At 48.7% G+C, this 18,068-nt stretch overlaps 1 protein-coding gene across 1 annotated transcript in view; it reads right to left on the reverse strand.

Moving 5' to 3' along the window:
- The window catches only part of KIRREL3 (kirre like nephrin family adhesion molecule 3), a 236,664-nt gene that overhangs the window by 190,252 nt on the left and 28,344 nt on the right, over positions 1-18,068 (reverse strand). The gene's annotated exons all lie outside the window — the stretch shown is intronic.

Here is an 18,068-nt window from a genome sequence, read left to right on the forward strand (position 1 = left end):
CTCTTACAGCCATGCCACCTGAACCAGTTTAGATAAGATTTCAGCATGGATAAGGAGCCGTGGCCTCTCTTCTCCAAAGCTGATAAGCAGCTTTTCCCAATGTAAGGGAAGAGAACGTGGCACTTAGGTTATTCTCAGATCTACTTGGGATTTGCCAACAGCTTCTCAGCAGTGGACTTCAGAACATGTAAAGTTTTGCAAAATACTAATGAACATGAAAATAAAACAATTAAAAAAATAAGCAGCAAAATTTGTGCCCGAAGCAATTAGACAAACGTGTGCTGTAAAGCTTGGCCCAAAAGTACTGCGAATGGAAAATTGGGACTTATCTTTGCCTTATTTTTCAGGGATTTATACTAATGCAGCACCTAGAAGCCCCAGCTGAGATCTGGGCTGCAATGTGCTCGGCAGTCAACTCCTTTCCGACTTAAGCTATGTGGACAGAAGAGCTTTGGTGTGAGTTAAATGCTGGACAGCCATTGTCAGGACTTGGGCAGCTGAGTGCATGTAATGAGCGCAATGTAAGAACCTTGGGGACTTTAACCGTGGAAGTGTTAAAATGTAGGCACCTACGGACTTCAGACGCCCACAGGGTTGGGTGACAGTGAGCAAGGGCATTGTGAATGCCAGTGGCACCTAAATGTTGGACTTAAACCCCTGAAATGGTAGCTAGGCACCTAAGTCCCCCTTGTAAATCCCACCCACTCCACCTTTTTTCCTTTCCCTGAATAGAGGTAATGAGACTCACCTGTTCGGTTACCAGGCTGAGTCAGCTCCACACAGTGCCCTTAGGTTTGACAACTGATCACAAACCCATTCACAAAGACAGGGGCTGGAAGCTAAAATCAGGTCCAGCCTTCCTCAATGTTGGATGCGGAAGGAGGGTGTTTGCATTAGGGGGGTGTTTAAAGAGAAAGCGGCCAATTGTAGAATTGATAACCAGGTGCAGACATTGACAGAGGTCAAACGCACCTTGATCTGGGGCCCTCATTGCTGCAGGAGCGCCTGTAGGATCTTTGCCAAGCAGTGCATTCGCAGCTGCCCACGCTCACCCCACATGCCTGCATATGGGAAGTCTGCTTGTGTACAAATATTTGCAAACACCTTGATCGACTTGTGAATGCACGACAGGTTTTTGGAAGCCGGCTGTGATGGGGGCTCACTTGTTCATTTGTTCCTTTTTTTTTCGCTTCTAAGCATTTCCCATTAAAAAATAAAACCAGGAATCAATTCAGCCGGAATCATGCACCAAGCCCAAAGCGGACAAGAGTCAAGCAAAGGGTGAAACCCTAGGATAATGAGACTCAATGTGATGGACAATGGATCTGTCTGGGCTGGGGACATTGGTGTGAGGGGGACACAAGAGAGGCAGAGTTGCTACTGGCTTGGCCAGTGCCTGGCAATCCTGCCCTGTGCAATGCAACATAGTCTATGTAAATATTTCAAAAGCAAATGAGAAAGCCCTTTGATAAGAAGCTAGGAGGTTTCTCTCTCTCTCGATGCATGTGGTGCACAGAGTCTATTTATATGACAAGATTGCCATACTTCAGTAGCTCAGGCCGTTTGCAAGGCTTTGACCCCTAAAGGTACTCAGGTGCTTAATCCTGGGTTTTGGGCATCACTGTGATCCACAAAACTCCCTCTCAGCTGCTGGTGACCCTTGGAGGCCCCTGAACTCGCTCAGTGGCTGAGTTTTTGCTGTAACAGTTCCCTAGGTGCCTATGTTTCTGCCTCTGGGCCTGTGTGCTGCTGTCTAGTCACCCGGACGCCCAACTCCTGTCTAAGCGCCGGTATGATTCACAAGCCAGGAGAGACTGGCGCTCGGCGACCTACGTCCTGTGTGGGGATCGCTCCGGTAAGCATCCTCAGAGGCTACCTGCTGGATCGGTCCCTCATGTGAGTCCACACAAAACAGCTGGTGGGGATAAGGAGACCCTCACTCAGAATCTTTCGCGGTTAGGCAGTGGGAGACCCCAGTTCAAGTCCCCCTCTCCTCCTGAGAGGGAAAAAGGAATTAAACAGGGCTCTGCTGCCTCTCGGTTGAGTCCTCTAGCTACTGGGCTGTGCAATAGTCTGTGATAGGATGGCCTCATCTCCCCTATTGAAGTTGTTTCTCTTTAATTACCCAATGGACTACTCAATTATTACTGAGCCAGAGCACTAGTTAGAACGACTCTGTAGCTTAGTGGTTAGGGCCATCACCTGAGAGGCGGTCAATGTCTGTTCACATCCCTTCTGCCCCTCTGGCAGGGAGGGGACTTGAACTGGGGTTCCCCCATGCCCCAGGGAGGGAGGGTCTACCAGCTGTTCTGCTTCAGGCCCCGCACACAACTTAGGTGGCCGAATGCCCCTCTTTCTCCAGAGCTAGGTGCCTCCCTGCAGCCCGGACTTAGGTGCCGATCTCTGTGAGAGAATCAGGGCTTAGCACCCCCGCCTCTGGTTGGCATCTCCCACTGGTTAGCTTAGGCAGTTCCCTGCCTAGCTGGGTGGCTCACAGTCTACGATGCCTGTCTCTCCCCATTCATCGCAGAGGAGCCTAGATGCAACATTTGAGTTGTGCTGGAATGCCGTGGGAGCTGGGACAGCATCTCGTGGTGTCTCTGGTTCTTGTGATCTGGCACTTCTCGAGCGCTGCACTCACCCACTGCCTAGGGACTTAATGCCGGCTTGGTGGAGCGCAGTGTTGGTCCTGGCCTTTTGTAGGCGCCTAAAAGTTAGGTACTAGGACACGGTGTGGATCCCACCCCAACTGTCTCACCACTGACCCTTAAGCCAGGAAGGCAGGAAGAACTTCTTTCTTTCTTTCTTTCTTTCTTTCTTTCTGACATGATTGATGTGGGGATCTGATACACCCCATGTATGGTAGGATGATAAGGGCACTGTGTCTCAGTGCATGGTTCTGGTGAATGCATGGTGCATTTGTGTGAAGGCAGACGAATGTATACGTTGGCTTGTGTATCCTGGTGTGAACTCTCAGATTCCCCTAAAGTCCTCCCAGACATGAGGAGATTTTGGGGGCTGAGCAATCTTGAGCATGCGAAAAAGGAGAAACAGAGGCACATGGTCTGCTTTCCCAAAGAAAGCTTCTCTGGGAAATGGTACTGAAACACATTGTCCCCTCTGCAGTCTGCGCCCTTCCACCCAGCCTGTCATCCTTACAGCCTGGGGAGAGTTAATGAAAAAAAACCCAGCTGTGACTGCAAGAATAGCACTGGACTCAACCCCTTTGCCTCTTCAATCAGAGCCGTCCTGCCAAGTCGTTACACTTACTGATGTTCCTCCAGCTTTCTCTTCCCATGGCCTCACCTCCCTGCTTCAGAATGAGCCTGGTTATATCGGGGCTGCGTATGTAAGTACAGCCTCCCGCAAGCCTAATCATCTAAAGTGGCTCTTTGAATAACCGTTCTCAGTGACTGTAGTTTCCTGTAATTTTCGAAAGGAAACAAATCCATGCAGACTGCAATTTTGTGCCTATGAATTTTGAATGAATATCGCTAAGTGCCTTTTGTGAAGACTCAATTTCCTTCTCTCTTCCTTCCTTGCCTCTCTTCTCCAGCCTAGCAGATCCTGGTGGGAAAAAAAAGACACCAACCCATCCCGAGTCCAGTAGGAAACGTCATTCTGTCAGGCCAGTTGGACCCTGGATTTAGAATAAGATCTGGGGCCTGGCGTGTTGTGTGAGACCTCAGTGTTTATCTCATGGGGCCTTCAATCCAGGTGGAGGGGCCCTCCAGGAACTGCAGAAGAGTTGGATGCTTTAAAGAGTCCTCAGACAAGTGGGAAAGGCTTCGAGGCAGATGGGTTTGGAGAAAAGTAGACACATTTTGAACAAGCTATAGGGAATGATCCAAGAGAACTTTCCCTTCTGCAGATCTTGCTGTCCTGTAACTCTGCACTTCATCCTCTCTCCAGAGCAATTCAAATCTCCCTGGGAACCTTGTCCTTTTTGTCCACCCTTTGTGATTTCCCTCCTGTTTATGAGCAAGGGTTTAACTTTTTCACCACACACATCATCTTCATGCCTCTGTTTGTACCGGTAATTCTGTAAAGCCAATGGGGACACAGTTGGTATGAAAGAGCCTTCTACCAAAAGAAGTTATGTGCTGAGTTTGATTTGTCAATGGGGAGCAGCAAGAGTTAGTGATTATGCTGAGGTTCAGCTAAATTGGGATGTTTCCCAGGGAAATCTGATAGATTCCCTTCCAGTGAGATCCTCCGTATCCATAGATCACAGCCCTTGCAGAATAGCTGTCTACAGAGCAGCAGCACACATGGTGAGAATCGTCTCCTTTGTACCAGGATCAATGCCGAGCTGGGCTCTCCACTCTACTGATTCCTTCATTTCCCTCTGCCAATCTGCTTTGTGGCTCTTTGTACGGATGCCAGCTTTGCGGTGCAGTGCCCTGACATTTCAGCACCTGTGCAGAGTGCCCCAAACGTGCACCAAAAGAAACCTCCTGGAGAGACCAAGATGGGGCTGCTAAGGCGGGATCAGTGGGCTTAGCAAGGATAAATCACTTGCTGGATCGACATGTCCCACTGGGGAGCCTGATGAAATCAGACCAGGATAAGAGGACGCCAGAGGACCAGAGGCTGCAGCAGGTCAGACTAGGCCATGATGTCCAGTGGTGGGGAATCCAACCTGCCTCACTGTGCGATGCTGATGGGGGAGAGGGAAGGAAACAAGTTTCTGACTTCCAGGCTAACTAGCAAGGTCTGGAAACCTCCTTCATGGACTTCATCCCAAGGGGCACTTGGGCCCTGACCCCACCTGTCTTTTAGGGATCCCACCATTGTCCATAGGTTGCTCTTGTTGTAGTGGGCCCTAAGCTGTGGAGCCATCTCCTCTGCTATCCAGATCATTCCCTCCGTACTCCTAAACGCCACAAGCTAAAGGACTTCCATCCTCCAATGCTGTTTTTCTGTAACTACAATCCCCCTTATATTTAGTATCTTCCTCCTTTCAATTCTCTCCCCCACCCCTGCACTGTGTGTAGTTTTACCACAGCGCAGTTATCTTTATGACATTGTTGTTTTTAAAGTGTTTTTACCATCTGATTTTATGACAAAATCACTGTACAGCACCCTAAGTGCCCCGGCGGTGAGGAAGAAAGGGTACTTCATAAATGCAATTATGATGTACTCTAGAACAGCTTGCTATCTGGCACGAGAGATGGCTGCTATTCCGCGGTGGATGCAGTGGTGGCTATACAGTGTATTTTTATCTATAGATATACAAAGCACTTTGTGATTCTGGTGGATAAAAGGCACTATATAAATGTAAATCATTATCATTAAATACCTTCTGCATCTTTAAAATGTACTGGTTAGAATAAAATGCAAGCGGGGCAGCTGGTATCCAGTATTTAGTTGCTGAGCCAAATGAAGGAGGTGGGATTTGTTCTTTTCTCTCTCTCTCTTCTTTTTTTAAGCAAATAAATGTGACTGCATAAAATATTTTATTTTCCCTCTTCAATTTGTCCTATTACTGCAGATTTGAATGCTACTCTTCGCCCACCATCAGAAGTCCAGGCAGAGCTCCCTGAAGGCAAACTGAGCGGGGAGATGTAAGAAATATCTATCTGAGTGCCTCACAATAACCCTGGGAGATGTTACCTCGCAGAGAAGCTAGCACTTCCCTAAGTGAATTGTCCAAGGTCACATGGGAAATCCATGGAAAAAGAGGGAATCAAACCCAGCTCTTCCAAACCTCAAGCTGGAGTACTAACCACTAGACCATCCTTCCTCTCTTGCAGTCAAAGGGGCAGGGGATCCTGACAGCCTGCAGAGGACATGGATACACTTCCTGTTTTTCCCTTTCACGCTAAACCCTCCCTTAACCGGTAAGTCTGATTTTCCTTTTGACCTCTCCAAGCAGGTGGCCTTTGCCAGCAAAGTCTTCGCTGCAAGCTGCTCTGGATATTGACGCTTCATCTCGGTGGGGAGGCGTTTCTATCTTTGCGGCCACTGCAGGCCACAGCATGCCAAGCGTGAGGCTTCTGCTTTGGGTGCCGCTTCGCCTTCCAGCGTACAGCCCAACAGGAGCCCAATAGAAGTATCGACAGGCTCCCAAATCACCTGCTGCATTGACTATCTGCGAAAAGAATTCACTTAATTGAAGGCCGCATCTTGCCAGCCACCAAACTGGAACGCGGGCGACACTAGCAGCGGAGGGAGGGGTAAGCGGCTCAGGGGTCGATTATACTGGTCAGGATTCTGACACAAACTTCCTACAGCCATTACCAGGGGTGATTCTGCACCGAGCTAAAGAGCAGTCAGAGATCAGAGAGATGAGTAGGGCACTGGGTGGGACTCAGGACACCTGGGTTCTGTGTCTGGCTCTGCTGTCTGGCCTCTGGTAAGTCACTCCCTGCCTTTGTTCCCCTTCTCCCCCTTCGGGCTGCAGGGAGTGCCTCTTACCATGGGTCTGTACAGCACCTAGCACAATGGGGCACCGATCTCAGCTGAGATCTCTAGATGGTGCTCAAAAGCAATGTCACTGCTGCAAAATGGCGTGGGGCCGGGAAGGGTTTGGAAATCCCACTCAATTTAGCGCACTCCTTATTCCATGGTAGCGGGCAAACTAAACGAGGCCCCTTCTCGCTGCATGGCCCAAATGCCCTCTTCAGACCAACCCTCTGAGCCAAGTAAAACTGGCAGAAGGGTTTGTGGGATTCCCACTGAGAACTAAACCTGATGAGTTCCATGCAGCTCCGGGCCCGGCCCCAGCTATCAGCAAGCACATACTATACCAGCTACTCCCACATTGCATTAGCACGTGCCTGGCTTGATGGCAAGTCCCAGACGAACAGCTCGCCTGAAGGTAATGGAACCTGCCCCTTGAACCTGCGTTGCTGTTAAAAGGAGCAGCATACCCTGCCTGTGTCTGCTAAACTGCAGCAACATTTAGTTAAGCAAAACAACCCTTTTCCTTTTTATCCCCCAGACCCTGGTAAGTTGCAGCCTCCTGTTGCCCAGGGGAGGTCTTCCATTTAGCTGCGTTTGCCTTTCTCATTTCATGCTGTAATGGAGATTCATCGCAGCTTTTAAATCCATAATTTGCCATGAATCACTTGTCTCTGTCTCTCTCTCTCTGCGGAGGTCAGAGTTGAGTGTGTTAAGGCAGTCTGATTTTCTAAACCAAACATTCCGGCTTTCCAGTTCTGAATGACTTTCCGTCTTGAAATTCAAGCTAATTAAACGGATTTTTTAAAATTTTAAATGGAGAAAAAAGGTTTATTACAGGAGCGGAGGGGTGAGGAATCTGTGGTCCGCGATATGCAGGAGGTCAGATTGGATGGTCTCTTCAGGCCTTAAAGCATATGAAGTTGAGCTCAAAATAAAACAGTTCAAAATTTTGTAAACAAAACAACTGGGTTTTTCAGTTTGCAAATATTGTCAGATTTCAACTTTTTGTCCTAAGGCAAGATGGGAAAATAATTTCAAGCTCTCAAAAATATTCCTGAGATGGGCAAAACGTTTCCTGTTCAGCTCTGCTCTCCCTCACCTTTTGCAGACTGGAGGGACAAGTTATAATCTAAACCTTCTTATAGGATGGCAGTGTGTCCCAGCGGAGACAGCACTCGCTTGAGTCTCTTCCTTGCTCTGCAGATGACCTGCTGGGTCAATCATTTCCCCCTTGTTTCCTTTCCCACCCTTGGTTTGTCTTACCTATTTAGACTGTAAGCTCTCCAGGGTATGGGCTCTCGCTTATTATGTGTATGTACAGCATCTAGCATAAAGGAGTCTTAATCTCACTTGGGCCCCCTAGGGTATGTCTACACTGCCCATGGCAGCGAGCCTCCCAACCTGGGTCGATAGACTTGGGGTTGTGGGGCTCGCGCCAGTGCTCTGAGAACAGCGGTATACACAGCTCTTTGACGCTGCGGCTGAAGCTCAGGCTGTGAAGGGGATCCCCTCTAGGGAAGGGTGCAGCTTCGAACCGCTACACAGCTATTTTCAGTCATGGCTTGTGTAGATGGACTTCTAGGTGCTTCTATAATAGAAATCATTATTAATAACTAGGGAAGAGGACCCCAAACTGTGGGCTGTGTCCCCCAGGGGAGCATGGAAGAACTTTTGGGGGTGTGGTGCTGCCGCTGGCCTTGGCCTCAGACTTGGCCTCCAGCCCCAGCCTCAGCCCTGAATTGTGATGTCCAGCCGTGGCACCTGACCCCTGGCCATGGTCTCGGTGCCCAGCCCCCACCGCCATGGCCCTGCTCCCAGCTTCAGCCCCAGCCACAGCCTCCTGACCGTGGCCTTGGTCCCAGCCCCAGCTGGGGGGGCATGGGGAAAAGTGTTTGAGGACCACTGGACTATGGTCAGGTCTACCCTAGAAAAGATTAGCCAGTACACCTATACCAGCAAAGAAGGCTTTTGTTGGTATAGATGATATATCGATAGAAATTATTTCACTCAAGAAACCAATAACTGCATGTACGGTAAGGCTTTAGCTGGTATAAAAACGTACAACCCCCCCTCTCCACACTCCTAATGACACTATTCTACTGGTGAAAGTTTCTAATGTAGTCTGGGTTTAAGCATTAGAAAGCAAGTTTTAATGTGTGTGCTTGTGCGCGTGTGAACGCACATGCACGCAGAGTGAACTTGCTCCTCCACTGCCTTGAACCTTGAGGTGTCATTTACACCGGGGCAAAGCAAGTGCAAGATGCTCCCAGATCAGAATGATTATGGTTCACACGCACCCTGCGCCCACTTTGCACAAGGGGCAGGGCAGTAGGGAGTTGGGAGCGGTAGGGCTTCTCCTTCCAGGCCTATGTCAAGATTGCAAGCTCTTGGAGGCTGGGACTGTCTTGAGATTTGTGCTTTGAATAATGCAGACTTGAATGACTGGTTTGACACAGACACTGGCCTCAAACAAGGATGCAGCCTTTCGCCTCTCCCGCTTGGCACTGCCATTAACTTCATCATGAGAAAAAGCACCGACAGACACAACACAGGCATTGAATGGCTTTACAACATCAGTACACTAGAAGATCTGGGTTTTGCTGATGCCACAGCTCTTCAAGTGACAGCTGAACTAACGTGCAAGGAAAGACTGAAAGACTGTCTGGCGTCACAAAACAGACGGGGATAATAGTCATGAAAAAACTATGGTAGAAGGCAAAGGAATGCTAGAGGTGATTCAATTCACATGACCCTGGCATCAATGTGCAAGCCGACAGGGAAATAATGCCCTCACCCGGCAAGCCAGCAACTGCTGCGTTCACCAGTTTAAACAAGATTTGGTCGTTGAAACTCTACAACTTAAAGACCAAACTATGAATCTTCATTGCAAATATTATTTCCACCTTACCTTATGGATGTGAAAGCTGGAAACCCACCCTAAGTGCAGGTAGACAGCTGAATGCCTTCAAAAGCGAATGCCTCAGGAAAATATAAGGGGTTAAATGGAATAAACTGAAAGCGAACACTGAGGAAGTTCAACAACCCCCTAGCTCTAAAGTTCTCCAGATAAGAAGGTGGAAGTGTCTGGCGTGTTCAGAATGAAGTCAGGCTGTCTGCTATGGCTGCAGTGCCCTGGGGCAGCTGGAGAAACATGCAGAAGGAGTGACTGAAACAATCCCTCCATTGAACACTGCTCAGAGAAGGGAAAGGTGTGAGACTTAACAAAGAATGTACGAAGCGTGGCTCACGATACGCAGGGGTGGTGGAGCCTCGTCCGTGCCCTCAGCAATGTTTGATGGCAAGGGAAGGATTCCGATTCAGAATAACAAAATACAGACCCTGCAAAAACATCGGCGTACGAGTCCTTTGCTCCAGGGAGTTAGGCTCAGGGACGCCAAGGGGATGGCAGCCATGACTGCAGAATACTGTAGTTGCTTTTGTAATGGGTTAACATAGCAAGGGGGGACCAGGGCCGAGGTGCATTTGCAGAGCTGTGGTCGGAGGAGCGGCCAGCAGGACGGCATCAGCAGAAGACGACCGAGGTGCAGTCGTGGGACACAGTTACAGATCAGGGTAGAGCTGAACGGGAGGTCTGGGGCTATGGAACTGGACTAAGGGGCATTAGTAGAGCTGCCAATGCAGAGCTCGCTCCAGCTGGCCCACGCTGTCCCACTGAAAGAAGTTTGCTGTTAGTTTGTTAGTTTCACAGACACTAGATTCACCCCCACAAGAGGCCAAGAGCTGTGATCGAGAATGAGAGGGCCCTGCCAAGAGGCTTCTGGGGAGGGGAGAGGGGAACCCCGAGCGATGGTTTCTCCTAGCCCTCCTCCCTCCCCTTCCCATTTTCTTTCCTTTTTTCACAGCTGCTCCTGCCCCTTTGGAGCCATGGTTTCATTTTTCATTAGGCAGGATTGATAGGAACGCAGGGCCATGGCTCAGGTGAGGTTACGCTTCAAGGGCTTCATTCTTTTCTCTCCCCTGACAAGGGTAGAGGGGAGTCAATACTTCTGTCAGGTCACTAACAACCCACCACGTTCTCACCGGTGACTGATCCCTACAAATCTCAGGGCTGCACAGACGTGCTGGGCTGTAATCCGCAGCGAGAAGGGGAGACACTGTGTGTGTGTGTGTGTGTGTGAGAGTGTGCAGGCGGCTATTGAGTGAGCAATACAGAAAGGACGTGGTGATTTCCATAAACAGCTAGAAGCCACTGCTTTCTTTTTTCTTGCTTTTCTGTGCAGGCTGGTGAATGATTCTCTCTCGCTAAAGCTGTAGGAAATTGCAAGTCCTGGAGCCCTTATTTATGTTTGCAAATGCTTCCCCATCTGAGCTCACATCTGAGGCCTCCCTCACGCCCCCATCTAACCATGCAGCCAGCTGGGCCCAGGCTTTCTGAAATGTCAGCATTGGTCATGGGCGTCTAAAGAGAACCAGCCTCATTAAAGATTTGCCAGCCCGTCCAGGGGCAAAGTGGGTAAGAGATGAGCAGGCCTCCTCTCCCTGCCACTTGCAGATAGTTCAGGATCTGTACAGCAGTGGCAGCCACACTGATTGCTTCTCCCCACCCCCCCAAACATGCTCGACTCCTCCCATTAGACAGGCGGCGGCTTGGTGAACCAGCGGACAGAGCAAGCCAGTGAGGGCCAACATGGACGTATCTCGATTCACGCTTGGCGCACAGGGTGACATCAATTAATTGCAGAGCTGCCACCTCATTTCACAATAGCTTCACAGCCATCGCCACTAGGGATAATTGCCCTGCTGCCTCTCTCCTAGTGACACCTGAGTGCATGTGGGAACTAGCTGCCCGCCACTTGGGTGGATGGATGCACAGTAGGCACTGAAGAGGTTAATGAGATACAAGCTGCTGCTCATACTGTGCCTTAAGGTACTAGTTAAATGAGAATCAGAAAAGCTCTTTATTCTGCTCATAACTGACTCCATCACGTGACTCCAAGGGCTGGGGCTTTAAGCAAAGCACCAAATAGCACAAGACTCACAATTAAATCACAAGAGTCTGCAACACAGAATCTGGAGTTCAGGATTCCAGCAACGTGGCACCTATAAACTTTCCAGCACCGCTGCTTTCAAGATATCCTACATCTCTGCTGGTGCAGCCATTCTCCCATCCCTCTGAACAATCAGCTGCTTGATGCATGTTAGATACAGCCCTGACATCCTGGCAGGGAATTTATTTATTTTTTTAATATGCTCAGTAAAGATTCCGGGAGGCTATTTTTTAGTTGAGAGTCACAACACAGCAGATTAACTGTGGCTGTTTCGCTCTCCATCAGACTAGGACAATCTGTATCCCCCATCACGGTGCTGTGGGAAGCAACCCGTAGGCTGGTCTATCTGTAAAGGCTCCAGATTTCCCTATCTAATGCTGGGAAAGCCCCTCTGGGGCTCTCCAAGTAAGTGCTTTTTGCATTCTCATGGCAATTGGACATGCCAGGGTATACGCTGTCATCTCAGCTCTGCATGTGGAATAAGTAAAAGGGTGCAAGGAGCAGCCCTGAGAATGAAGGGTGGATTTTTAATGTTAAAGAAAAAGGGACCGAAGGAGGAGCCACAGAGAACAGGAAAATGGCCCGTCTTTGTCATTTATTCCTTGCTCCTTTACATTCCCCCATCCCCTCCTTTCCAGCTTACTTGCTGCACACTCATTGCATAAAGTGTTATTGCACAGTAATGAATTTGGCAGGGAACTGGGCCGCCAGATAAATGAAATACGGCACTTCACACTTGTACCGTGTGGCCAGCGAAGATGCACTTAATTGGGATATAAGTGAATCAGTTTCATCTCTCTCCTTCGAAAGAAGACAATCAGAGCACGGGCCTGTGCTGGTTTCACTTCTCATGCTCTTCTCAGGGAGCAGGCCTCTGAAGAACAGAAATGAAGGCACTTGTGAGACACCCTGGTTCAGGGTTAACTGTGCAGCACACAGAGCAAAGCTACTTTCTATAGATGGTAGGGATGGAGAACACCCATTACCACAGGGAATCCCCTGCCAATGGAGAGTTACTAGCTGCAGCGTATTCTCCAGCACTTTGAACTGTATTGTCTTACTGCTACTTCACTATTGCCATGGCATCCAATTAAGTTATTTGGGTTTGGTCTTTGGGTGGCTTGATATTTTAGTTTCATTCTGAGTAAATCTGCGTGACGTTTTTCTGCTGAAGAATTGTCCCAGCAGAAAATGGTGGTTTTGTCAACATTCAAATTTTTCATGGGAAAATGTCATTCAATGACAAATTTTTGATTTTCCATCAAGAAAATCCAAATGAAAATGTTTGCTTTGAATGGGTATCTCCAAGTACGCTGACCTTTTTTAGGTCAACATTTCGATTCTAAATGTTTCATTTCAGTCAAAAATGTAGGCGCTTTTTATTTGGACATCTCCAAAGGGAAATATTTCTGACTTTTTCATTCTGTGACAATATTTAAAAGAAACAACACACACACACACAGAAATATATATAGGAAATATATTCCTAAATGTATCAGGAATATATTTGTCCTGATTTGTGACCAAAAATGTTGAAATATCAGACTTTGCCATGGGATGGAAATTCCATTTTCCAACCAACTCTAGTTTTACACTCGGTTGAATAGATAGGAAGCGGCTATATTAAAAAGTCAAAAGGCCAAAGTGTAACGTCACCAGACATGGCTATGATCAATCTAATAATGCTTGGTAACATGGTAGACTAGTAAGACTTTGATGAAAACCTACATTCAAATGACACGATTTAACTTGAAACCACTTGACTACCCATGCAGCCTTCTCTTTCTTCACCTGCTTCTGGTTAGATGTCATATTAAAAGACAGCAGCTCTGTGTTTGAATTGACTTAATCTGTAGCATTAAATAATTCATGTTGATTTAGGAAAGCTTTATTCCTTGTGGAACTTGCAAGAAGACAGAGTTAATATTAGAAGAGACCTTGGAGTGGGAGAAGGCAGGGAAAAGGTGAATGTAAAAATTAATTTTATATCAATTATTAACACTGTATTTCTGGAACGGACTCCTTCCCTCCTTAGCAGACCTCTTCACCTCCCCCCCAGCCTCTGCCTTGGTCTTAGCCAAGTCCCGTAGCAACATCTCGCCCAGCGGAAGCCTCTCCCCATTCCAAGCTGCAGAAATAGCATTGCAAATACGGCTGTGTCTCCTGATGAACAGCACTTACAAGGCAGAGCTGGAGGCGCCACGTCCCAGCGCTGGGATCCCTGCAAGCGGTGCTTCTGTCCACGCCAGTGCAGATCTTTTGGTGCTCATGTCGATTTCACATGTGCTTTCTGAGCTACTGAAGAGGCTGTGATTTTACTCCTTGGCTCCTGGTCGCTGCAGTGTCACTGATCAAGGGGCAATGGCAGCTGGAGGCCAAGAAGATGGGTGCCTTAGACCTTACTCAGTACTCGGGGTTGCTCATTAGTTATAGTACGGCAGCAGAAGGTGGCCGATGGGTGCCAGATACTGACCTGCACTTCTGGCTGGAAGAGGAATGCAGCTCTGGCTCGTCTCCTCCTTAACCCTCTAGCTCCTGTGTCCTCCCCTCTTGCCTTCTGCAAATACAGCCCTCCCACGACTCCCTAGCCCTCACACCCTGCTGTCCCCCAGCCCACTGGGGCAGATATCCCAGGGTCAGCTACTTCTGCAGGCCAGCCAGCCCCCTTCTTTCTCTAGCATGGAGGGGGCAGGATGGTGGCTGGAGTAGAGGGGGACAAAGTTGAAGCATGTTCCTTCCAGCCCCACTTTCCAGTGGCCAGAGGGGCCCCACAAACACAGGTCATTCAGCAGCCAGTCTCCCGCTGACATCTATCTAGGGATCAGCTGGGTGTGTGGTTTATATACTGCTGTCTGGGGGTTGTAGGATATAGATACATTACAGGAACTCACTGCCGGGGGGGCTGGCTGAATGATGGTGGCCTCTATGGAGGCTTTAGTTGAACTTTCTGAACTTCAAAAAGTTGGGCAAAACTTCTTCTGGGGAAGGGTCAGGAAAGGGGCCAGATCACTGGCCTGTTAGCTTTTTGTCAATTAAAAGAGCCCCCTGGCATGCAAAAGAAAGCCAGGAAGGACAGCAGAGTGGCAGGTATGGGGACTCACGTGCCCGGGAACAAAACCACTCAATCTATTTTCAGGCCTCCCAGTCTCCACGGGGCCCTGGAAGAGAGTTTCTCCTAACACCCAGGACAATGAAGCGAAGCGAAGCCACGCGCACTGTGGTAGTCAAACTGATGCAAAGTTAAAGCTCAATGCGATCTGGCTGTTACAGCCTGATGCTGTCAAATATCATCTGCTGTCAGACGGAAGAGAAAGCTGCTGTCTGGGGCAGCGAGAGTCTCCTCAGACTCGGTCAGAGCAGAGGGACTGGGGCTAGCACTCCTGGCTTCCACTCCTGGATCTATCCCTGAGTTGTGGTGTGACTCGGGACAAGTCACTTCCTCTCGCTCCATACCTCAGTTTACCTCTGTAAAAGAGGGATGATAATACTCATTGTGAGGCCTAATTCAGTGATGGGTGCTCCTGAAAGGAATGGGTTTGGCTGATTATTGCTGCCACCACTGGCTCTGTGCTTCCTTTTCTGATAGCCTCGTCCTTGAGGACCACCCTGGCTCTCCCATGCTGCCGTGAGGGACCTGGAGGAGACGCCTGAATGTGGCACAGGTAGAGGCTCAAATTCATGTAAGGCAGGGATGATAAAAACCCCTCCCAGCCTGCCACGTCCCTTTGATGAGGCCAGCGATGGAAGGCAGCAGTGCTAACATCAGGACGCCTCACAGCCTAGTCACTCGTTTGGAAACATTGGCTTGCCTGACCTGGCTTCCTTTGCCCTCCTGCCATGGGCTTGGGGCGCACTCCTGGCCAGCGTAGGCTAACGCTTCACAATGCCTTTGCCAGCTCAGCGGAGCAAATCGAAGGATGCCTCTTCCAGCCCCCCGCCTCCTCCTCTCCCTCCTGGGGCAGCAACTGCTCTGTTCAAAGTTTCTCTTCGGTTGGTTGCGTTCGAGATCTGGAAACTCAACCTAATTAATGTGTCTGCAAATCCCAGTTCAGCTGGCAGGGACTGGAATTCATTCATGGTCCCCTGAGTGCAGCAAGATCTACAAGCTAGCCCTCTGGCTCCTTAAACCGCACGGCTGGCAGATGCATATTTTAACAACACACATCTGTTGGCTATATAATCTCTTGTATTTGCCCTCCCTGCTTTGCGCTTTGATGGAAGACCAGAGGGAACTCTCCAGCGGTTACAGCCAAAGTGTTTGCTTTGCAATTTTGCCCGATTGCCGTCTGATTTTATTTTTAAATTTCTCTGAGTCCTAATCAGGCTCTTACTTTATTTAATTAATACCCTATCTTAGTTAAATAGATCATAAATTAGGAAGCTCTTACATTAAAGATGTGCCAGGTAGCAAACAGGCCTCCAGTGGCATGCGCCGGCTGCTTTGCTCAGTCCTCTCACCAAATGTATAGATTTGTACAGTCAGCCTGCAGGGATGTTTTATGAACAGCGAATCAACCTGCCCCCCTCCCTCCCCGCCTGTGCCTGTTCCAGTCTGTGTCAGATGTAGGGCACGGGCGGTTGAGGTTTAACAAGGAGAGCACCACAGATGTCGCATGCTCAACCAGAGGGCTGGGCTGAGATTCTGAGGATGCACAGGGCAGGAGGGGGAGGGACTAAAACGATTTTTGGCCACCTATGCACCGCTGCAGGGTGGGGTGTGGCCACCCGCATGAATTACAGGGGCCAAGAGCTGCTCTCAGATAGGCAGGGTCCAGAAAGCTGCCTATAGGCCATGGTGCAGCCCAGAACTCACTGTAGCCCCAGGCACATGGGCCCACCTCTTCCAGTGGTTTTACATGATGTAGAGCTGTCCTGGGCTAGGGAAATTCAGCCCCAGCCCCTATACATGCCGCAGCTGCATTCAGGACCCACCACGGGGCCCAGAATCAGCGCCACGTGCTCTCAGTGCAATCTTCTGAGCTGGATGTGGTTTTCAGACCGTTAGATCATCCGGTTTGACCTCTTGTATAGAACAGGCCATTAAATTGCACCCAAGTCCCTCTATATTGAGCTCAAAGACTAAAGCATTTCAGCCTTCAGGCGAGTAAATTGCAAGCCCCAGTTAAAGAGAACAAAGTGCCATCCCTGCCTCAGTCCCTTCAATGACCGCATGGTTCTAGGAGAACAGGTTAGTAGGAGGTGGTTCCCGTCAGATGAGAGCTAAAACCGAACTGATTAGGTGAGATGTGCCCAGCTGACGCCAGCAGGCGAGCCATGCCCTGTGCTACAGGGGAAAGTGACAAACCCCCAGGGTGCTTTTGAAATAATGCAAAACAGAGAATTTCCCTCCAACAGTCACTCCCATTGGAACTTAAAGGCATTTGCTTCCACCGTGCAAGTGTAACTGACATTAATGCAGCAGGAGCGGGGGGACACTCTGTCCGTGTCTAGTGGGTGAACAACATACTGGTGTTTATGAGTTTGCTGCTTTCTTTCAGCAAAGAGCTGATCCTTTAGCACAGCCAGTAACTGGCGTGTGCTTTTAGATCCACGGGTTCCAAATTCAAGCCCCCAAATGATACAACTAGGTTCACTTTTCCTGAATGGCTGCAGGATCACATTTGACTGGCATGACTGTTTAAATCACATGTGTAACGAAAGACCTGGACTTCAGATGACCACCACCATCTTGTGTATGGACTTACCATAACCCACAGCCATTGTGTATGTTCAGCCACCGTAAATTAGAAACAAAATCTATAGAAAGGCAGGAGAATTAGACTTTGGTATAAGCAGATAGAAATTTACCAGCTGCAGCAATGCTAACAGGGATCGACATAGCATGAACCCAGATTCTGGAGAATGGAAGGGAGCATGAACAAGCTAACCGCGAGTTTCTACAAGTTCCTTACTGGATATCCGGGCGAGTTTCTTGTTAAAAGTCGCTTTTGCTGATAAGTAGAAATTATGAGGTTTTGCTGGTGCTAGGAAAATTGTTTTAGCCCAAAAGGGGTTATGACTGGTTTGCATTATTGCATAGTTATGCTTTGAGTAAAATAAATTGGTTATGGTATAGATAAGGACTGTCATTTTAACTATATAATGAGGGTCAAAAAAGAAATTTGTTGGAACCTAATTACAGGACACAGCTCAAGACCAAATCTGCCAGAACGCTTAACCCTTGCACGACCAGACTGTGCAGAAGCTGGAGCCCCAGATTGACATGATCCTGACTGGCCCTCAGGAGCCGTACGTCTGCTTTATTGGGAGTGGTGAGCATTAAATGCTTGGCATGTGTAGTCTGCTGATTAATTGTTAATAAATACATTTACATGTTTAAGGATATTTACTGTGTGATAAAGGCTGTTTCACCGGGAAAAGGTCTCACAGACCCAGAGAGGAGGGTCCTTTATGACCCGAGTACCCACGAGGAAGGGTAATGGGAGGGCCCTCCGTATGCAAGTAACACCTGTGCATGTATTTGTGGACTCATCCAATTGGGGAAGGGCAACAATACCGTGTGATTTATCTGACCGCTTGCAACTTACTGACACAGCTCAAGCAATAGAGAACTGGTCACGAGCAATCTATAGAATTAATACAAGAAAGTGCAAAAACGTTTGAGTGATGAGTTCCAGATCAAGTTGCAGA

The sequence above is a fragment of the Emydura macquarii genome, unplaced genomic scaffold (assembly GCF_026122565.2).
Source record: "Emydura macquarii macquarii isolate MOO-44397 ecotype Brisbane River unplaced genomic scaffold, CSIRO-AGI_Emac_v2 contig_312, whole genome shotgun sequence".
Lineage (NCBI taxonomy): Eukaryota > Metazoa > Chordata > Testudines > Chelidae > Emydura > Emydura macquarii.